The sequence below is a fragment of the Tamandua tetradactyla genome, chromosome 2 (genome assembly GCF_023851605.1).
Source record: "Tamandua tetradactyla isolate mTamTet1 chromosome 2, mTamTet1.pri, whole genome shotgun sequence".
Classification (NCBI taxonomy): domain Eukaryota; kingdom Metazoa; phylum Chordata; class Mammalia; order Pilosa; family Myrmecophagidae; genus Tamandua; species Tamandua tetradactyla.
This window is the reverse complement of record NC_135328.1, coordinates 163,670,177-163,694,000: the sequence shown is the minus strand read 5'-3', so window position 1 is coordinate 163,694,000 and position 23,824 is coordinate 163,670,177. Positions and strand designations below refer to the sequence as shown.

Genomic DNA, 23,824 nt, shown 5'->3' with positions numbered 1-23,824 from the left:
GTGTGGTATAATAAAAGTCGATATGACAGGAAGAGGATTCTCCAGGGACACAGAAGGCAGCTCACCTGCCTCAACCTGGGGCCAAATACTGTAGTGGGGAGAGGGGGTACAGGGGAGGCAGGACTTCTCAGAGGAGGAGATCCTTGGAAAGACTAGTAAAAGTCAAATTAAGAAGAAAGCTTGTGTATAATGGCTCCAATCCTGGGAATTCATTCAAACATGATACCCCCATGTCCTGTAGTCTTCAAACCAGAGAGCGGGCATCCCAGGTACTCTCAAGAAAATCCACTTGGGTGAGAAAATAAAACCTTGCAATGTCTATTTAGAATTGTTTATTTTTGTCTAAAAACAAGAAACAGCAGTTTACCACCCTACATGTACTATTGTACAATGCATAGAATTCATATCTAAAAATTCATTTCCTAGTACAGGGTGGCAGACTTCAAAAATGGTTCATTGGCAGGGGGTGCTTTCTGATGAATGACAGGGGCCACCACAGTGGCTGAACAGGGAACTGACAGAGTTTAGGTTCCTTCAAGATGGCACTAACCCCAGTGTCACCCAGGGACAGGAGGCCTCCAATCCTGGGGGCACAGAGAGGCCAATAGGGAGACTGCTAATGAATTTACAAGTTGTGTTCTTCAATTTTCCTCCCAAAGGTGTAAAAAACAAACAAACACTCTCAACTCTTTGAAACACAGCCATTCAGTCACAGCTTCTATAGGCCAAATCAATTAAACGCACATTTACTAAGCACCTACTATGTACAAAGCAGACCCACTGCACCCCCGAGCCACATGCTGGAGGCACAGAGAGAATCCAGGCGGGCCACTGCTGCAGCCTCCAGGGCAGAACCCAGCCTCAGCCGGTCATCATGCCCGTTCCCCAATACTGTCTATTCCCCAACACCCCTCCTCAAGGGCCACCTCCCTCATTGGCATTGGAGCCCCAGTTCCTCCCACATTTTCACCCTGCTAACCAGTCGCGGAGGCGGGCACACACGCTTATTTGCTCTTCATGACTGAATGCCCTCTCCTATCAGCCCCGTTTCCTCCACACTGTGTTTGAGCAACACAGAATTATTGCTATTCCCGAGGGATGCGGGAGAAGAAAAGACAAGTATTTAATGAGGCCCTCCCGGTGAAGGGGGTTTAAAATAAACAAACGCCGTTATTTGGCAGCTTCACCTGCTGATTTACCTAAAATTTATGCCACCGTTATTTATTCTTCCTTCCACACGCTGCATTTCATTATTGTCAAAGGTGACAGAAGCAAAGAGAACAACAGAGGCCAAACGCCTGTAAACTGCAAGCTGCGTGAGTGTGCAACAGTTGGCCCCCAGCTGTCTGGCTGCGAGGGTGGACCTGGGCAGGGGCTCTCGCCCTTCACTGTCCACACTCAGATGACCATCAGCACCAAAACGGCAGTCAATCTGTTCTCCCTGCCACAGCCCTTCCTCTCGCCCCAATCTAGGTCACTGCCCACAGAGGCCACCTTCTCCCCACCGGCAGATGGGTGGCCAACCTTCTTCCATCACTGACATGGCAGTTTTCTTCTAAGAAGCTCTACATAAAACCTCTCTCTCTTTTCCGACCTCAAATTTTTATCATCCCCATTCTGAAATAAAAGAGGGCCCAATCTTTCTTTGCGTTGCTAATGATTTGCTAGTCCCATCTCAATAACTGTGAAATGAGGTACATGGATAGCTCAAATTTCCTCCACAAAAGGATGTGCACTTGACAGGAAGCAGCCCGATTTCCAGAACCATCTCCCTGACAAAAATACATGCAACAGAGAATACAGTGGGGCCCTGTTGCTTTCTTGAAACCATAAATGGGGATGGATGAGCAAAGTATGTCCTTTTTGTTTGTTTGTTTCCTGATTTGTGAATGTATTTATTTGAACCATTTCACAAACACATAAAAATCTAATCACACTTGGCATACACTGAGCAAATCCCCAACATGGAAAGCTGTTTCATCTCCAAGAAATGCCCTCTTGACTGTTTCCCCGAGCAAACGCCTTTAAGTCTCAGTTCAAATTCCCCTGCACTGGGAAAGTTTCCCTAACCAATGTGCGTTCTCTTTCCTGCACACAATGCACCCCCATTTATGAATTAGTCACCAAAGTGCAGTGGTTCCCAAACTGTGCTACCCTTTGGAATCACCTGGCGACCTGGAAAAAGTATCGGTGCTTATCTCCTACCCCAGCGTTCTGATTTAGTTGGGTATTGGGAGGTTTCAAGGGGACTCACGAGATTCTAATGTGCAGTAAAGTTTGGAAACCATGGGCACTGTGATTAAGAGAAGCCATGTGGGCACTTCAGTGCTGGCATGACCTCACTCACTGATTGGGGAGGGTTAAGTATATTATTTAACTTCCCTGGAAAAAATGCAAGGACTCTGAGGGTAAATACCACATATGGATGGTGAAGTAATTGGGATCATGTATATTGAGGGTTTATCACAAAGTATTCAGTGTTGGTGGTAGACAGAAAAAAATGGCCCCCAAAATATGTCCATGTCCTATTTGCCAAAATATGATTCAGTAATGAGATATTGTACTTTTGAACTGGTAAGAGTTTGGATGTTGAATTGGTGAGACTCTTAGGGGCCCTGAGGCTGGGTGAATGTATTTTGCATGTGTGGATGGATGCAAATCTCGTGAATCACTGAGGGCCACAGGGATAGATACAAATCTTGTAAATCACTGAGGGCCAGAGTGCAGATTGTGGTAGGCATAATAAGAGGCAGAGACAGAAGTCAAGAGGCAGCGAGGCTATACTTGAACAGAAGTTTCTGCCTCTGTAATTTCTAGCCCTGTAAAGCTGGGAAATTGGTACCTTACCCCTAACGGATGCCGAGTAGAATAAATAAGGTAATATATGTAAATTGCCTGGTACTAGAAGAGTTATTCATTACATTATTGTTTGCCTTTTCTCCCCCTTTAACTATTCATTTGCATATAACTCTCTGGAACGAAGAGGGAGAAATATCCAACATTTATATCTTACCCCATATACCCATTGGTTATTCAGCGCACACCTCTCTAAATGAATGAGGAAACAATTATTAAAATGCTGTTTCTGTAGTGATATGAGATCTGATCGTGACGCGCCAGTGCAGCACATTTTTCCAGACTCACAGCTGAGCTTCTCATCTTCACCTGGGTACATACAGCAGCCACACAGGTAGATTGGCCATGGACCTTGCTCATCCTATCAAATTCCGATGCCACGCCTCCTCGCCTGCTCAACTCAACCCACATTTCCAGGTCCCGGCAAGAAGCAGAGAGCAAACTCAAACGAGGCTACTTCCCCAAGAGCTAATGAAGAGATTATTTACACAAGGGCGGACCTCGTAGAAGGGAAATCCCAAAGGAGAGCGGGGTACCCTAGGGAAAGAACAGCAGAGCTGTTATCTCTCCTCTGCCTGAAGGGAGATGCTATCAGAGCCTGGAGGGACTATGTAGAGAAGCTTGCGGTAAAAGGAGGAGTGACCTTCAGTCACAGGGCACAGCAAGCTCAAGGCACCCTAGCTGGGACAAAAATACAGATTCACCCTCCTCCTTCTCTCCCTTCACCCTACTGCTGGGACTGAGTATCTGACCCCAAATATCATAGCGCTTCTATGTACCTTGCACAAATGGTTCATTTTTATCTACTCATATCTAGTCCCCTCATGAGACTGAGGGGCATCTGAAGGCCTGATGACCTTCTACTTCTCTTGCATCTCCCTTTGTCCTATACAAATGAGACACAGGGAAACACCACCTAAATTTATGAGCCGAATAAATAAAATAACAAAATCTTTGAAATCTCCACAATCCTATTTTTTTTTCCAGGTTAAAAATAATCTGTTTTTGCCAAACACTCAGAGACTTCTTTTTCCTTTTAAAACAGACCGTTTTCTTTTCTTTTCTTTTTTTTTAACACACGCACTTCATATGGGGATTCACAACCCATCACTCCCACAAGAAATGCCCCCAGGCTCCTTGTCTATTCAGGCAAGCACTTGGTAAATTCAGAAAACTGTTTACTTTCTGTCTGCCAAGTACGAGGATTCTGGGTAGCTATCTCTTAGGTAGAGTTTTAAAAGAAATATTATCCTCATTCCCTTAAGCATATTCAGCAGCCTTTTTAAAACGGACTCCTTGGATTAAAGTCTTTACTACTACTAATAAAAAATAATAAAATGTATAATAATCCCACCAGCTCCATATAATTAACATTACATGTGTGTGATATTATCTGGTGAATGTTTCTAAAAGTCCCCAAGTGCCTTTCTGACATTTCATCGCTAACTCCTTTTGCCTTCTCTGGAGGGTAACGAAGGTGAGTTGGTGGGGAGCTCCACGTGGAGGTTGAGGCCTCCTGAGGCCCAAACAACTCATTTCCACCATTCCATACTCACCTCCCATTTCCATTTAAGGAGAAGATACCACCCTCATCAGAATATAGCAGCAGGGAAAAAAAAAAAAAAAGGATCTCTCAGCTTTTCTTAGGAGGGTTCCCTCAACTCCCCTTTGTGCATTCATTCTAACATTTCTTGTCTAACAACAACTGCTACAATTTGCCAAGTATTTTTTCCTTTCACATTCTCATTTCATTTTCATGACAACTTCGTGAAGTAGGTTTTGCTGTCCCCATTTACAGTGGTTAGATAAGGAAAAGAGACTAGACAAAAATTTTCCAGCTAGCAGAAGTTGGAAAAAAGACCAGAATCCATGGCTCTGGACTTCAAGTTCTTTTTTTGTTTGTTTGTTTTTGGTACCTTATAAACACCACCTGACTCCTAGGTCTTTATTATGCTTTCTTAATTAGATAATCAGATCTAATGGTACAAGGTATTTTATAGGGTTAAAATTAATACCTTGTGGATGGGAGAGGTGGTGTTGGGGAATGGGTGCTGCCACCCTGAATGACAGTGAAAAGGCAGGCTAGCATGTGAACTGGCCATAAGCCCCCTCTCAGCCCCAGCTGCTGAGACCACCGCTCCTTTTCCATTTGCTGAATCCATGCACCACTGCCCAGCCAACTGGGCCAAGGCCTGTGAGATCACTCACCCCAATGATGCCTTTTCCTTTTCTGGAAGGAACTTTAGGCTTTGCTTGTTAAAATTTATAATCTAAATTAGCAGCATTCATTAGGAATAAGAAGATTATGACAACAATGATAGAATTAATACTAAGCAGCTTCCATGAATCAAACTGATAAAATATTCCAGACTTGTCACATGGTTATCTCTAAAAAGTGAGCCCATCTTGATCAGGTTCCCATTAACTGGTGGGTTTCAGAAAGCAGCCAGCTTGTTCCATAAAAGGATGTTCACATGATATTTGTGGTTCTCAAGTTATTACCAGTTAATACTTTCCCACAAAGGGACAGATATATGATCAGAAAAAAGTATGAAAAGAGTCCCTTCTCCCAAGAATCATAGGGTTTAAAAAAACAGGGCATATCAAATACTCCTTTGAAAAATATCATGAAAGCTATGAACACTTTTCCCAGAAAAAAGAACGTTTGTACAAATTTAGTGTACAGTTTTAAGGAATCTATGGATTCCTCGAAGCTATTCTATGGACCTCAAGCTGAAGTTAAGAACTCAAGATGTAAGTTGGGAACAAAAAATTCAAAAGTGAAATGCAAACCCAGTATACTTTTAAAGTATAATTTTTGAATTGTCAATATGATGTGCAAGATGATGTGATGAGATTTTTTATCTCCTTTTAGCCTAGCATCTTATTGGCACATTGCCACAAAAATCACATGCAAAAATAAGCAATTTCCAATAACAATAGGACTCTGCCACTAAAAAGTACTTTCACACCTGTATGCCCCCCAAAATTATCATGGAACTCTTATAAAAGTGCAAGATGGGAATCTTTGTTCTCATTTCAAAGACTGGGAAATGGAGGCCCTGAGAGGGCAGTTGACCTATCCAAGTTAGGATGAAAGTCTTTAGGCATTTGTGTAAAGTTTTAAGCTGGGAAGGACCCTGGATATCTTCTAGTCCATTGACCCAGATTCTTCATTTTCCAGATAAAGAAAGTTAGTCTTAAGAGAGATTGAATGGGCTGCCTAATGTCACCCAATTAGCAAATTAAAGAGTCAGAACAAGGAGCTAAGCACCTGATGCCTATAGTCTGTTTCTGATTTCTCTTCGGTCCAATGTGTACACCTTTCATACTATCAGTCATGAAAGGCCTTTCCCTTTGAGGTCACATTATCAGACACTTTCTAACTTCATTCGCTTTTCTAGGATTGCTGTCCCCAGAATAGGATACTCTTTTAAATATTTCAAACAGCATCAAAAGGACTTTTAAGATAATTAAAAGACAGTAAGACTTTTTCCTGCATGGTAGAAGTCCTTGGTTCAGAACGCAATTTACCAAACTCAGCTTCACAGAGAGAGATTCTAGAAAGCATTTCCCTAGAACTCCAGGCACCAGGCAAGAAAGAGCTCAAAGAGACATCTTTTGCCCAAGGGAAATACCTCAGTATGCTAAAAGCAAATAAAACCCAACAGCCCGAGCAAATTAATTTCTAATAAAGATCTCTACTTACAGATTAAAAAAATTAAATTAAATGTTACGTTACCCATGTGACCATGTCGCAAAGCAAAGCTTCTGAAGACACAGCTATCCCGGCCCTTATGGAAGGCCAGAGGCTCCCTGCAAAGAAGGAAGGACAAAGTGCACAGCTGGGATCACAATTACCGAGTTTAGGTGGTTGCCAGAGAAGGAGTGGGTGAGGCGCAAACACATGGGAGGAAGCAGCAAATGTTCTGCCACAGATACCATCAAGGCAAAGGGCGTTCAAACACAGAGCCCTCCGCTCCAAGCACATTTATTTACTCGTTCAATCAACATATTGTTTAATTTAATGAGTGCAGGCCGCTTGTCACGCATTGTTTGGTTCTGGGGCACAGCTTATATTCTAGTGGGTATATAGGCAGACAATAGACAAATCAAATATACAATATGTCAAATTCTGGTAAGCACTACGCAAAAAAGAAGAAAAAGGACGGATTGGGGAATAAGTGCTGGGGAGGGGCACAGTTGTCATATGGGTAGTCAGGGCAAGTCTTACTGACATGGCATCTGAAGACACCTTTTAAGACAATGACAGCACATGTCATGCAGATAGCTGGTGACAGAACATTCCAGGACAAGAGAAAGACAAGCCCCAAAATCCTGAGGCAGAATTTTCATCCAACAGCACGGAGCCAAAGTGGAACAGAGGGGAGAAGATGAAAGAAGTGAAATTTGAGGTCAAGGAGGTAGAGGGTCAGGCAGGCCCTGGGGGCAGAGGGTACTACAGAGCCTGCGCTCTTGGGGAGTTCACATTCTGGAAATGAGGGTGCCTCCCTAGGAGGCTGGGATTTTCTGGGCTGGCATCACCTTTCACTAGCCATGCAACCTTGGAAAAGGGAAGTTCTTGTTTTATTTAATATCTAATAATCTCGGGGGGTGCAAGGGTAGTTCAGTGGTAGAATTCTCGCCTTCCATGTAGGAGACCCAGGTTCAATTCCTGGCCCATGCATTTTCCAAAACAACCAACCAACCAAAACATAAACAAACAAAAAATTCAACAAAAGCTGCTGCAATAATGGGATACTCACATGGAAAAAGAATGAAATGTGATCTCCCCCCCCCCCCCCACAGCATACAAAAAAAGAAATTTCATACTCTCATCTCATTTGTCTGACTGATCCTGTTCCCTTATTGTGGTGGTGGGGGGTAGGGGTACTGGGGTGATTTCAAAATACTTAGATACTTCCCATGTGTCATCTCTCTTACTCCTTAGAACAACCGCTGGGCTTAATGTTTTAACCTCCATGTTACAGATAAGAAACCTAGACACGGAGAGATCAAAGTTCTTGCTCAAGAAAATACAGGTAGTGTCAGAACCCGACAGGAACAAAGACAGGTCTTTGCACCGAGGTGCTTCTGTAATGGCCCCTGGAGGATGACAGCTGGAAGAGGCAACTTGAGTCTGTGTAACTGTCCAAGTTACATGGTAAATGGGACAGCGTAACTAAATGCTCTCTTCCCACATGGGAGTCAGGCAGTTCCACATGAGGATGTCCCCAAAATGAGGGAGGCAAGATTACACTTGCCCTGCTTTTCTAAGTGTCCCCTTAGAACTGGATTCCTGGAGCCTCGTCACATTGGGAAACTGAGGCAGGCATCTAGTTCATCAAAACTCCCAGGCTTAGAAATGCATGCTTTTGCAGGGGGAAAAAAAGAAGTATATATCAAACTGTCCATTGCTGCCTTTGAATGAGGGGGGTTATCCCTTCCCATAAGGAATGCCTCCTGCCTCCAGTTTGTCTGAAGGAAAAAAAAAAGAAAGAAAATCAGTTATTCTGGTCAGCACATGTTTATGGCACTGGACTTCGCTCCCAGTAAATCAAGATTCGGTTTAACTTGTCAAGGAAAAATTAATGTTTTCAAAATGCTTTACTCCCTGGAATGCCCCACACCTTTTATTTCCCTGAGAATCTGTATGCAGGCCAAAGGTCACCAGTAAATACCTCAAGCCAATTTAAGATGATACTGATTGTGCTATCGCTGCTGTTTCTAAGTAAGCATCTTTTTTCTCAATTAGACTGTGTCAATTAATGCGATGACGGTGATGATACTAATGATTATAAAAATAAAGGAACCCAAAAGGTGAAGACAAACAGTCCTAGGTTTGATTTCTGGCTTTAAAATGTACCGTTTCTCAATGGTACACTTCCTCATCTATAAAATGTAAATACTGACGCTTATTTACTAAATAATATTACTAAAGTGACTATAATTTACAAAAAAAATACTTCCCCATCCATGAGCTCATGTGATCCCCACAACTAATCCCACCCCTTAAGTTGGTATCTTTCATTCACTCAAACAACAGAATCCAGAGCTCGTAGAAAGTTTAGAAATAGACTAATACAGAGCTATCATTTTCCCAAAGGGGAAACTGAGGCTCAGAGAGAGGACATTATAATTTTATCTTAGCAGCTGCTTTCTCTAATGATTCAGGCAAAGACTGAATGGCACCACAGGCTGAATCTCATAGCGAACATCACGAGGAACAGACAAACTTATCTACGATCAAATTCAGTTGTTATAAATACCTAGAATCATGCAAAGGCTCTATTAAAAGGCCATTTTACACAGGAGAGAAGACGAAGGTGTCTCATGTCTTGAGTATGAACTAACCCACATTTTTCACTGAACTCTTGCTAACAGAAATGAAGGCCGAATTTTCCAAAGGCTCTAATTTACAGAAGAGGCTGGTGGGGAGCTGTGCTATGTGCAAACTCCAATACTGCTGTTTCCCACCTGTTTCTCCCCTTGTTCATTATCTAAGGGTCCTGCAGACCGGTCCCACTCTGGGAGCAATTAGACAGGAGCACTTCTGTGGGATGGAACTGTCCACAAACAAGCCAAACCCAACAGACTCTGCCTCCCAACAGCACTTGCTCTCCCCTAGGTGGGCCTGGGGTTGGCTCAGGAATCCTGGGATAAGGCTGCTGCAAAGCATGCTGCCTCCATGTCTGCCTATCCTTGCCCTGGAATGCGTGGGATGCTAAAATTAAGGATGCAATGCCACAATATTCCAACACTTAGTCATTCTGTGGAAGTGATGATTTTCTAAAATTTCAAAAGTATTAGGTAAAACCAAATGACAATGAGGATGCATTGCCTTGGGACCAGTTGACTTGAGTCTGGCTATGTCCATCTCACCTTGAAATGCCTCATGCCTTTTCAGCAAGTCACAATTTCCTTGAGCTGGGTTACATTGTGACTTTCCTGGGCACCAGGAAAAGTGCCCCTTTCATCATTAAAAATGTTAAAAGTTATATTTAATGAAAAGCATTTTGTGTGAAATGAATTCTATAAAATAAAATATATTTTCGTTTCATAAACTATTATAAATTTATTATATAGTTTACACATATAATTATACACTATAAAATATATTTTACATATATTTTGAAATATGCTTTATTTTCATAAAATATATTTTATTTTCATAAATTATTGTTATAATATATACATATTATATGTATATAATATAATATATAATATGCATTTTATTTTCATAACATATTGTTGTCATAAAAGTTTTATGAAAAATGTCTATTTCTTATATTTATATTTTATGAAAAATAATACATAAATAAAATAATATATTCTATGAAAAATGTTAAAAGTTATATTTCAGGATCCTGATGGCTTGAAGGCAAATATAATCTTTGACTATAAATGTTCATTTGTTCCCCTTCTGATCTTAAAAGAAATTAAGACACTCTGTGAGTCCCTAAAAGCACACTGGGTCCGAGGTACTGTGCCTGCCAGACCTGATGGTGAAGTGGTCCCTGATCTGAGGCAGTTTTCTTAGCTGTAACGGAATTAATGGTCCCTGCCTCTCAAGATGTTGTGAAGATTAGTGGTTTCATATATAATGCATCTACAACCATGCCTTGTGTATGGCAGGTACTCAATAAATTGCTCTTAATATTATATTATTACTATTATTCATAAACCGTAACTTAGCCGTTCTTTGAAAGGAAACAAGATTCTGAGGCTCTCCCTGAAAGGAAACGGGAGGCAGGAGTTTGTTCCTGGTGAGTTACTCACTCAGAGCGTCCCAACGGCTGTGAGAACATGACTGTTCTCAACAGGTGAACAAAACCAACGATGACAATACGCTTGAAAGGAAACATTTTCCCACTAGAGTTTCTCTTTATCAAAATTTTCATTATTTGTTATTAGTTTTTAAAAATATTAAAATATCAGAGAATTTAAAAAAATAAAAATCAGTGTCCCAAGCTCTGTGGGCTGAAACTGAAGCTACGTGGAGCTGGGCAAGATGAACCATTTGGAGCCACAACCACATGTCCTAGTAGAGGCTTGGTGAGTTCTTCCCACTCCAAGCCCCTCTTCTACAGCATGGAGACACCAATCCTTAGCAACGTCAGCATAGGATCTAATGACCATTCACTAAGCATCTTACCACGGTTTCAAAGAACTCACTATCCCTCCAGGAAGCTCTTTAAAAAATAAGTAAGGGTTGGGAGAGAGACAGGAAGGGAGCTATGGGTCAGGAGTTCTGGAAACCTTTGATATAGGTTTGATTGGCTCCCAACCCCTTGAAAACTCACCATGTATATTAGCATACTAAAAACTTTCAAAGACCCTTTGTAAGCAAACCTACTTCACCTTTATAACCAGAAATTTGTTCTCTGCTAACTATAAATATCCCATCTGACCCGGGTAACACCCACCCTGGCCTTTCTGTCCTTTCTGCCTCAGGGTTTTTGCAGTTGAGGTTCCCTCTCTTGATTCTTCCTGCTTCTTCAGTTCTTCACTCTTGTCATTTCCGTAAAGTGGCATTCCCAGTTTGCCCAATCTAAAACAGCCTCCTCATCTCATCTCATCTCCCTCCTACCAGTTACTCTCTCTTATTTCATACTCTATCTTATAGTACTTATTTTATCTAAAATATATTAATGTGCTTGCTCATTGTCCAAGGACTGTTCATCACTATAGCCACTGAAATGAGAATAGCACTGTCAAAGAGCATGCCCTCAATAAACATTTGGTGAATGGATGGATGGGAGGATAGAGGGTGGGGTGCTGGGGAGATGAGTAGATGGGTGTCTAGGTAGATGGGTGGGTGAATGAGTGGATGCATACATGAGTAGAAAACTTAACTATTATATGATCTTTAGGAAAACCCCTTAAGCTTTCTGAGCTTTAGTTCCCATCTATACTGAAGGACTTAATCTTGAACTTTACTTCAAATGTTATTATTATAATTATAGCAGCCATAAACACACTATTTATCAAGTAGCTACTGTGGGGCAAGGTACTATTTCTAGAGTTACTTTTTTAACTTAATCTTTAAAACAACTTTATGAGGGAATATTACTATCCCAATTTAAAGATGAGAAAAATGTAGGAAAAAACATGGTAAATGATGTAGCCTGCTGCCCGAACCTAAGCCAGTGCTGTTTCCACTTCATTATGAATCTTTAAGCCAGAAGGAAACAGTGGCTCTAACTATTGCAAAATGAACATGACTGCCAAAAAAAAAAGGAGCAAGTGGATGGGTGAGGCATTTTCCACTTAATTCAATTTACTGGGTATTAGTTTGTGCCTGGAAAACCAGAAGTATTTGCTGAGTCAATGGATTTAAGAAGACCCAAATCTTAGATCTACACAAATTCCCTCTACTCTTTAATAAAATCTATTGCATTTTATTTTCAACAATTGCTCTAAATCATCCCTGTACCTGATAATCAAGTATCATCTACCTTCTTCCTCACGTGAAGAGTTTATTTTCTCTTGGAGAGCAATTACCAGACAAATGCCAGGCTACAGAAGGTGTTTCTCCAGCAGCAGCATCTGTCTCCTTGGCAGAATCCTCAGGCAATTTTCCGGGCAGCATTAAAATGGCCAGGGAGTGAGTCAGAGCTCAGCTGCCCGTAAGGTCTCAGGTGGCCCACCCAGGCAGCCAAGCCTCTGCCTGAATGTCTCAAAAATAACAAAAAAAGAAAAGAAAAAGGCTTCAACCACTCCAAAGGTGGAGGTTGGCCAAAGCCAACTCTAGCTCAAACAGAACCATTTTGGTCAATCCTGAACCCTGTTGGGAGACAAGAATTCCTATCATCCTCTTTGCTAATACACTCATATATGCTGTATTAGGCAGCCTCTAAAATGGCCTCCAATGACCCACTATCCAGTGCTAGTCACAGCTTTGGTAATCCCCTCCCTTAGACTATGGGGTGGGTCTAGTGACTCTGGCTTCCACCTGCTCACACTCTCTTGCTTGCTTGCTCTAATGGAAGATGGCTGCCATATCTGTGCACTGCCCTGTGGAGAGGCCCACATGGCAAGGAACCGAGGGAGTCCTCCAGGCAACAGCCACTGAAGAACTCACTCCCTCAATTCAACATCCCCTGAGGCACTGGAATCAGCCAACAACCAAGAGAGTGAGTTTAGGAACAGATCCTTCCCAGGCAAGCCTTGGGATGACTGCAGCACCTGGGCCAAACTGAATGCAGCCTTGTGAGAGGTCCTAAGACAAAGAACCCAGCTAAGCCATGCTCAGAATCCTGGCTCATTGGAACTGTGAGACAATAAATGTTTATAGTTTTATGCTGTTAAGTTTGCAGATCATTTGTTGTACAGTAATAGATAACTAATATGTGTTCTTAAAATCATGGAAATGCAATTACTTCTTTCAAGTCTGCTCAAATTTCACCTCCAGTGACCTAGCCTACTCACTCTCGTAACTCACTTCCGCCCCCACTCCCATACCACCTCATACTTGACCACTTTTTCATATTTCCTCAATCCTTAAACTCATCTTCAAATCACCTGTTACTCAAAGCATGGTCTTTGATCCAGCAGCATAAACTTCACATGGGACTTCATCAGAAGTGCAAATCTCAGGCACCATGCCAGACCTACCGAATCAAAATCTGCATGTGAGGAAGATCCCAATAACAGGCACACAGAGGCTTGAGAAACATGTTCTAATATTCTATAAAATTTTCTTATTTATTATATGTTTCTGTTTGTTTTCTGCTTCCTACCCTCCTTCTGACCCCAGTAAGAAGTGAGATAGGAAAGCCGTCATTGATTCCAATTTCCACCATTTGGAAGCACCCAGACTGCTTTCCTGAATGCAAGCATAAAAATGAGAGACAGAGATAGAGTTTATGCTTATATAATGAGATGGCTTGCATTTTGGAGTATTCCAAATGACAGGGTCCTGGGGCTTCATCAAATCCCACACCTTAACCTTTATTTTGCTATCAGTGACTACATCTGACTCAAAGCTCCCTGCCCAGTTGTAGATCAAAAGATCCCAGGGAATACTTTCATTGGTCCAGAAAGGATCATATGCATATTCCCAGGCCAGCTGATTGTGCCAAGGGAGTGGAACTGAATAATAGCTCCAATCTAATATACAATTGAAATGATGAATGAAGCAACTCCAGAAGATTGGCTGCTTTATTCTGAGAAAGTGGAGAGAAGTGTCAGGCAAAGAAAATGTCAGATGATCATTACATTTCACAACTTGATGCCCTTAACACGCTGTTACTCCAACTGAAATCCCCTACAGAAAGACCTCTGAAACTTCCACAGCCTCTACCCATCTCCATATTCCTGGCAAATTCTATTCATCCTTCAAGAATCAGATCAAGAGGTACTTCCTCTGTGGGACTCACTCTGATACCCAGGGAAGATGTTGAAATGTCTTCTTTACTAATCTTATTGTATTCCTCCAGCCTTTATCACAGAAAATTATTATAGCAGCTGAATTTTAGGACATTTTGACTTAGGATGGTAAACACATTATTAGACTTTCAACTTGTTAACCAATTAATATGCAAAAACCAAGTATTTTGTCTGATTGCTGAGCCTCTGAATAGAGGACTGGTGAGAAAGGACAAACCACTGCAGAGTTTTTACATTTTGTAGGCTTATTTTTACATGTTTCCCCAGCACAGTCCTATAACTTTCTGCCTATAGAACTCTCCACAGAGTGCTATAACTATGATTTGCCAAGATCATGTATAAAGATGGGCTTCTCCATCAAAAACAGACATGCAGCCTCTATGGCCACCTGTTTTGCTTTTGTCCCACATCTCCCAACCCACGTCCTCTAACAACTGCAGGTTAAAGGCCTTCACTTCATTAGCACTGGAGAACCCCACCTGTTTCTCCATCTGGCAAAATCTCAGAGGTAGTGACAGATCTTATTGAATCACCTTGTCTTTTTAGAAGTGTTACAAGGCCCCAGGGCTGCTGATAATTACTAGACCTGTTACTACCGTGTGTGCTGTCCCCCTTCCCCAGGAACAGCTTGTTTGGAGTAGGAGGAAAGCTATTGAGATGAGGGTCTTCATCCTGGCAGAGCTCATGGTCCAGCTCCCAAGAGGATGTGTTGGTACCGACAGCTGAGGATTGGGGGAGGGCAGATTTGGGTCATAGTGAACAGCTGCAAACAAGAGCAATTGGCTGACTCTTCTGTGACAGTGTTTCTGCTCACACATTTGGATTCCAGGCACTTTCTCTGCATTTCTCTGTGATGAATGATGCCTGTTAATGGTAAAGTATCTTGAAGGCACATTTAGCCCTTTCTAATTTCCCTGTTCCTTTCTCTAAATATCTCTTTCTTACCAAACACTCCTCATCTCCCCTAACTCAGGCGTTTCTTTTTTTGTGACCATTCTTATGGCACTTAACTTCTCTCACTTTATTAATACATAGAAGCTTAGAAAGCATTTTCATACACCGCCTCTTCTCCTTGTTGACATCTGATTAGAGATGCTAAAAAAGCTAGATACTTGCTTTCTTGGCCTCCTTTCTGACTGTTGGTGGTAATATGATCCAGTTCTGGCAAATAAGGAATAAGGGGGGGGTAGGGGGGAGCATCTTTGTTTGTGGGAGTTCCTTCTGGGAAAGGTTGGTTGGTTTGTTTTTTTAACTCCTGATAAATGAAGAAAGTCAAATAAGGAGAGCTCTGTTTTACCACCCAGGATGTCCTGGATTCTTTCTGTTTTCAATGATCTCATAAGAGGCTGTGATTATTGAACCTGTGGCAGCTCTCTGGGGCCATAGGGCACTTAATCTGAGGATGGCACAAAGCAGAAAGATAAAAAGAATTGGGGCCCCTGATAAGCATCTCTGAAATACTGCACCCATCTTGGAACCACCTACCTCTAACCCTTTGTTCTATCAGATAACCACATGGCTTTGTTCCCCAAGTCAGTCTTATACAGATTTCCAGTTTTCAGTCTCATGTTCCACTGTGAGATTCCAACACCCACTAACATTTCTTAAACTTTTGGAGGTCACAAAGAAGTTAATGAAAGCACTTCTCCATATAAACATGCATAGCATCGAGTCTTACAACCATTTCAGGAGCATCACAGATCCCCCACAAACCCACCCATTGTCACCCCGAACTCATGAACCTCTTGCTTATGGAGAATCTCTAGACAGGTTTGTGCACACATTACAGATCTACAGAACCAACACTGATACCTACAAATAAGGACTCAAAGGAACTGCAAGTTCTTTTGTTTTAAAAGATTTATCATCATCATATCATGCATTGAATGCTTACTATGTTGAAGATCTCAAGGCACTGTTCTATTCACTCTAAGCATATAATCTCATTTAATCTCACAACCGTATAGTGTAGGTATTACTACTATCTCCACCTTATGCAAAAAAGAAAAAAAAACTAATTAATGCACAGAGAGACAAAATAAATCGTCCAGGTCACAAAGGAAGTAAATGGTAAAGATGAAATTTGAACCCAGGGAAGTCTGACTTGAGTCCTTTCAACCTCTGCTTTATGCTGCCTCAATTCTATACAGTAGATTCTATGTATTATTGTGGGCAAGTAGATAACACAGTTTAAGAGCTACAACAAAAGAGTTTGAAATATGATGTTCAAATGTTTGATTAACTAAGGGTATCAGTTGAGCATTTTAAATTAAAAACTGTAGGCTAGGGGTACACGAGTAGTTCAGTGGTTAGAATGCCCACCTTCCATGTAAGAGACCCAGGTTCAATTCCCAGATCATGCACCCCACACACACCAAAAAAAAAAAGAATGCTGTACGCTAAATTCTTACAGTAGGCCACTTCTGTTTGGCAAATGAACTATTCCATTTACTCCAATATAATAATTAATTTGATATAAACATCTACTAAGTGATCACATGTATCAGATGCTGTTTAGGCACTTTACACGATTTTACTTAAGTCTCACAATAAATCTATGGGGTAGGTTATGTTGTCTCCATTTTACACATTATGAAATTGAGGCATAGGAAGGTAATTTGTCAAAGAGGGCACAGCTAGGGAGTAGCAATGGCCAGATTTCAATCTGAGCAAAGGCTTTATGTTTAACCACTATATTAAACTGACCCTTGATTTAAGTTTGCCTTTGCATAGTCTCAATCTAGACTGGAAAAAAATTTTTTATCAAGGTTGAAAACCCATCTTCCAACCTGCAGTAAGAGCTCACTCCTCTTTACCCAGAATAGCTCCACAATGATTCCCATAGCAAGCATGAAGGGGTCAGCCCACACTGAACTCTTTGCAGTCATTACCATGGGAATTTATTTAACCCAATGGCATCAACACCATTCGGTAGAAGATGCTCAAATCTACATCTCCCATTCAAACCATTCATTCAATTCCCAAGCTTTCACGTCCAGCTCTCTATAGGACCTTCAACACATGGATGCCTGAAGGTCACTCCACTATCTGAATACACCTGAAATCACAGGATCTTAGAGATGGAAGGGATTATACAAGGCAGGTGGTATAGTTAAAAGTTTGTATATTTTGATGTCAAAAAGCCCAGGGTTCAAACCCCAGCTCTGAATCCATTTTTCTCCTGTGTAAAAGGATAGTAATAACTCTCATTTTTACTAACACTGTAAAAAGAATTCAAGATGATAATGGATAAAAACTTGCCTAGCCTGGTACCTGGCACTTCACAGGCACTCAATATATGGCAGTCACATTTACTACTCTTCTCGTCATCTGCAAAATTTTGTTCATCCACTGAATGCACGAATCTTTCCACAATACCCACGACAGATGGTCATCCAGTCTCTGCTAGAACATTTCCAAAGATAGAGAGCTTACTCTCTCACCATCTCCCCAGGCAGCCGGTTCTATTATTGGACAGCTCTCACTGGCAGAAAGACTCTCCTACATGGAGCCAAAATCTGCCTCCATGAATCCCATTGGCCCTGGCTTGTCCTGTGGAGCAGCACAGCACAATTCTGCTCTCTTTTCACATGACAGTCAGTCCTTCTGAAAAAAGCAATCATGTCCCCACCACATCCTTCTCCCAGAGCTGAATCCCATACACCCTCCTCACATGACATGACTTCTGTATCATACACAATGGTCTTCATTTCCTCAAATTGCAGTGCCCAGAGGAGATAGAGCAATCCATTATCGAGTGCAAAGTGATCACTGTGCTTTTATTAATACTTTCTAAAATCATATTGTGATTTTCTTAGCAGCCATATACATATCAGTGCTGTGTCACATGGGGCTTTAAGTGAATTAAATGTGTAAATCTCCTCTCCTTCTATTTAAGGAGATTTTTGCTGATTCTTCCCCCCCCCCCCCCGCCCCCCATTCTCTTCCTTGGAAATTTGTAAACCAAAAACTCGACTTATCCTGTAAACTGTGACTTCAGCCAACTGAGAACTTTTTGAATTATTTTTCTGCCATCTATAGTGATAATCATGCCTCAATGCCTCATGTAAGTTGTTGATTGTATTTTTCAATAAGTTTGTTCCAATGACATCCTCAAGGTCAGCACTAAAGTCCTCCATATAGGTTCATTTTTATTCATTTTAAGAAACAAATATTCAGTGAAAGATACTACATTAGAATCTCAGGAAACAAAAATATAGAAATGCATAAGAGATTCTCTTCCTTTAACAGTCAGGAGAGGTTGGCACATAAATGACAACTAAACAGTACAACATGGTAAGTGCAATGATAGGGCATAGCAGTTGGAAAACACTAAGCTAAGAGAGGTGGCTCACAAACTTGGCTACATATTAGAATCACCAGGAGAGCTTTTAATTGGCCACACTTGAACCTATTAAATCAGACCCTCCGTGGGTAGGATCCAAGCATCAGTCCTTTTTAAACTTCCCCAGGAGATTTCAATGTACAACCAAGTTTGAGAACATGTAGCCCAGACTAGCCCATTTTACCTTCTCAAACTCCAAAGCACATATGAATCCACTGGGATCTTAATAAAAATTCAAGTTCTAATTCTGTAAGTCTGATGTGTGGTGAGAGATTTTGCATTTCTAACTCATGGTGGGGTGAAGCTAATGCCCATGGACCATACTTTGAATAGCACGGGACTGAGATGTAAATTCTAATTCCTCTAAATTCTCTTTCCTGTCTCACCTCCCAATATGCTACTACTTGAAGCTATTGGCTCGAGCTGGTGGAGAGAGCCAAGTAAATGGTAAGATAAATACAATGTTCTGAACTCTCAGCCCCCCTAATCCCCATCAAAAGCCATTAGGGGGGCTGAGAGTTCAGAAGAAGCATCTAATCAGACAAGGGGGTAATGGTGGCCAAAGCAGGCTTCCCGAAACAGATTACGCTTTTCTTGGGTTATAGAAGGGCAGATTACTCCAGTTTGAGCCTAGCACACCCTCAGAATCATGGATGGGGTAGGGGGACACTGACAAAAACCAAAAACAGGGCACATTCAGGAAAGTTAAATGTTTCTTCATCCCCACGGATTCTATCATCCATTTAACCATTCATCACATTTTGCTTGGGATTCTCCCCATCGATGTTAATTTGCACCATTATTTAACTTGTCATAGATATAAGCTGTATCACCAGAACCAGACTGTGGCCTCCCAAAGGGTAGGATCGGGTTCAACAACTTTGTATACCCTTGGTACCTACCAGAGTGTCCATCCCACTATAGACCTCAGTGTAGGTCTGTGAAATAAAGAATTACATTTTAAAAAAGTACAGATATTAAAAAGAAAAAAAATGCACAAAAACAAAAATAAAAATACAGATATTTTCAGTTCAAATATATTTTTAAAGCACAGATTGGTGCAAGAAGTTAAAGTTATTTACTGATGTTTCGAAAATCACATAAGCCAGTGAGTTGGGACAGAGAAACGTAACCAAGGGCAATTAAAAGAGAAGAATGTTTCCAAGAGCGGTGTCAAGCAGTGCCATTCTTGTGAAGGTGACGGTAATTCGAATTTGCAAAAAGGTTGGTGGGGTTTCTCTCTAATCTGAGAGCAACACAGCCCATCCTGTTCAGATGATGGACACAGAGAGACACAAAAGTTAACACCTGTTTGAGGCAAATGAAACCCAAAGGGCTAGGATAGAGAAAAGTCAGCCTAATTCAATCAGACGTTATAGTCAGACCTGGTTAATGTAAGACAATTAATACAATCCATTTTTATGCAAATTAAAATATGTCAAATTAACAGGTCAATAGCGTTCATATGTTCTGAATTTGGGCTCCACCAGGGCCAGGTGAACCATTCACTGAACCAATCTTAACTTCATTACAGGAAAGGCTTCAGATTTGCAGGAATTCTCACTAAACTCAATTTGGAGTTAATCACTCACATTTTTCTCCCATCTACCAGATATCCCTCGTTTACAGACAGATCTGCTGGACTTTCTTCTATGACAAGAGACAAAGAGAACATGAATTATTCATTAGCAGTAAAGGTATCATTTTATCTGTTTATTTTCCAATTAGGTGAGGTCAGATAAAGAAGCAGTCAATAAAACCAAGAGATTTTTCCTCACTGTGTGGAATTAAAAGTAGACAGAGTTAATGTGAGTCTTGTAGTCCATAAAAAAACATTCAATTAGCAGTGTGCCTTCGAGAGGAAAAGCTGACAAATGGGAGCTAACTGTCCAAAGGCCTGAGTGGCTGACTCTAAAGGTGGCCCACAGTTGATTTCCACCAACCTTGCCTCCCCTCTCTTCACCTTGCATCCCGAGCCCCAAATCAGCCCACCTCCATCTCAAAGCCGTTGCTAAATCCCTTTCTGGGTGTAGACCATCTCTTGTCTCTACTGCCCGGCAGCCTGCCATTCATCAAGACCCTCCTCCTGGCCCCACATCCCAAGATAAACTCCCACGGCCCTTCCTGCTCTCCCACTTCTCTCAGGCCCTGCAAAATAGAGTTACTGCCCCTCCTCAATGCTTCAGTCACTCTGTGTGCTGCTCCATTCGTGTTTCAACCATTTATACCTGAGAACTGCTCAAGAGCCTGGACTGAGACTTTTATCAACTTTTTATATCTTCAGTGCCACACCATAAAGTAGGTGCTCAACAAATGTTTGACCCGTACAAAGGTCCTCATATAGCTCCTGGAACCTGCTTGTTTCAACTGACTTCCTCACTTTTCACTTAGACTGTCCAGTGAAACTGCTGGGAAATCACATTGATTTCCTGGTCCTTCATATCCAGATTTCTTTCAGGCCTGCCTTGGGCAGAAGGCAGGTAGACAAGGGAAGAGAGAAAGAGCAATTCGCACTTCCTTGGCTCACCTCTGCACACTTCTCTGAACCCCTGGAACAACTCACCTGTCCCATCCTCTGGGCTCTTCCACCCCCATGTGGATGCTGCAGCTAAAGGGGGTTCAGTCTGCTTTGATAAGCATTCATTCCACAACCGGGCAGAGCAAGGGTCAAAGTCCAGCTCGGCAACACTGAGCAAATCACTCAACCTTTTTCTTCTTTTCTTTATTAGAGAAGTTATGGGTTTACAGAATAACCATGCAAAAAACACAGGATTCCCCCAAAATACAGGATTTCCATATATATATATATACCCTACTATTAAAACCTTGTATTGGTTTGCAACATTTTTTATCATTGATGATAGCACATTCATAATTGTACTATCAACTATAGTTCATGGCTTCACTTAGGGCTCACTGTGTAGTATAGTTGCATGGATATTTTAACTTTTTATTCTGTTACCACGTACATAGTCTAACATTTCCTCTTGCAATCACAATAAGATATATATTTCAGTGTTGCTAATTATGGTTCACAATGTCATGTTCCCATCACCAACATCTACTACCAAAACATTTCCATCATTCCAAATAGAAATCCTACACATTTTAAAGCCTTAACTTCCCACTCCCTATCACCATCCTGTAAACTAGTAACCTATATTCTAGATTCTAACTCGATGAGTTTATTATCACTTCACCTTTTTGAACCTTGAGTTTTCCACCTATGAAAAGGGGAAAATTGTTTTGGTTTGGTAAAGCTAACAAAACTCACTGTTTTGGTTTGATAAAGCTAACAAAACTCAATATACCAGAAATAGGACTGGCTTTTAACAATAAGGATTTATTAGCTTACAAGCTGATTGTCATATCATGAAAATGTCTAAATTAAGGCATCAACATGACAACACCTCCTCTGAAGACCGGACACTGGTGAGTTTGGGCTCCTCTGTCAGATAGCAAGGCTCATGGCAACATGTGCGACCTTTCCTGGGATCGCTGCTTCCAGCTTCTGGGTTCAGTGGCTTCCTCTCTCCAACTTCTCTGGGTGTGTTCTTGTCTCTCAGCTTCTTTCTGGGACTCATTTCTGTGAGCTTTTTTCAATTTCCTCTCTTGGCTTCTGTATGTGTTTTAACCTCTTATAAAGGACTCCAGTAAGAGGATTATCTCAATTGAAATAACCTAATCAAAAGGTCCCACCTACACTAGGTCTGCACCCACAGGAATAGATTTAAAAAACATGATACAGCCTCCAAACCATCACACTCATTAACATCTAGGTGTGGTGTGAGGACTAAATGGACTGTGACATATAACATATCTGGCCTGGTGTCTGGTCCAGAGCAGGTCCTGTTCTTGTAACTGGCTGGATTGTCTTTCTCCCCTACTAGACTGTGAGCTCCTGTTGATACACACCATTCATCAATTTCCCTCTTACCCCTCTGGAGCCAAACCAAGCATACTGTAAGGATGGGACAATAGTTGTTGAAGTGAATTTTTAAAGGTAAACTGGGTCAAAGGGTCAACTCATGATGTTTGAAAACCTTCCCATCCCCCAAAACACCCCAACTCTAGAAGCAGCACTCCTCTTGAACACTTCTCTAAAACAATTCATGAAATCAAGAACTAATCTGATCTCACATTCATTAGCAAATCTACAACACCAAGACCACTTTACCAGCTCACTACTGAAGAGGTAGCATTCTCGCTGATTCTTGGCTCCCTTGTTTCTAGCATGAATTCGGACTAAATGGCTGCTTGGCTTCTTGCCAGCATTAAAAGTTCATAAATCTAGTATCACCCACAAATGACTTAATTTATTCAACAAGCACTTACAGGAATTTTCTAGGCTGTGCACTTTGCTATTCACAGGGATAATGAACAGGATGCTGACCACGCCTTCAGGAAGCTCACAGTCCAGCAGTGAAATGTTTGCAGATAATTAACACAACACCATAAGCTGACTACTCTGCTCCCTTCCATAATTTCCCCTGCTATGCAAAATGTCAGCCCATACCCATCCCACCTTCTTATTCTAGGCCCCCAAGGCAATCTGGTCATATGTGAACATGAACTTCAGGACATGGAGGCTCAAGATCAAACAAAAAGGAGAGCCTTCCGGGAAAATGGCTGACCAGAGTAGCTTGAAATGAGCCCTGCTCCACAGAAAAGTTAGAGAAGGGAAAGGAGGGTGACTGAGGCAGCAATTCAGGAGTGCAGCTGACCTGGGAGAGCCTTCTACACTACAACAGGCAGCCCACATTGCAGAGGCTGAGCAACTGCGAGGCAGAAAGCTAGAGCCTTGTGTGAAGGCACGGAGTCGAGGAGTCTGCAGGAGTGCACAGACTGGAAAACGGGACTAGGAAGTAAGCCAGGCCATGTTCCCTGAGCATGCTACCCTTACCAGCACAGCCCCATGACCAGCGACTCACCACAGACCCCACACACCCAAACCCGGTCACCCACTCCCACTCCCCATGCTCCAGATGCCCCCACCTCACAAGCCTCTAGTGCACCTACCTGCCCCACACCCCCACCACAAGTGCAGCCCAACCCACCTCTCCTGCACCCCTCCCAAGCACTACCCCCCACTCCCTGTTCCCTCCAGGCTATTAGCAGTGCATAAAGGCTGGGGGCACTAAACTCCCACACCTATACCCCACCCCCACCCCAGCCCATAGTGTCGAACAGCCTCACCCCGCCCTCCCTGAGCTCAGCATACCCTTGAAGGCA

General features: G+C 41.9%; 1 protein-coding gene across 6 annotated transcripts in view; it reads right to left on the bottom strand.

Annotated features, from left to right (window-relative positions):
• Nucleotides 1-23,824, bottom strand: part of DAB1 (DAB adaptor protein 1) — a 473,979-nt gene that overhangs the window by 335,861 nt on the left and 114,294 nt on the right. Inside the window, exon 2 of one of the 6 annotated variants that reach the window (XM_077149513.1) lies at nt 20,185-20,242. The exons of 4 other annotated variants lie outside the window; for them this stretch is intronic. The gene's annotated coding sequence lies outside the window, so the exon portion shown is untranslated. Of the gene's footprint in view, nt 1-6,598; nt 6,684-20,184; nt 20,243-23,824 lie in introns of those variants that run through there. One more of the 6 variants, XM_077149511.1, reaches the window with a different exon arrangement.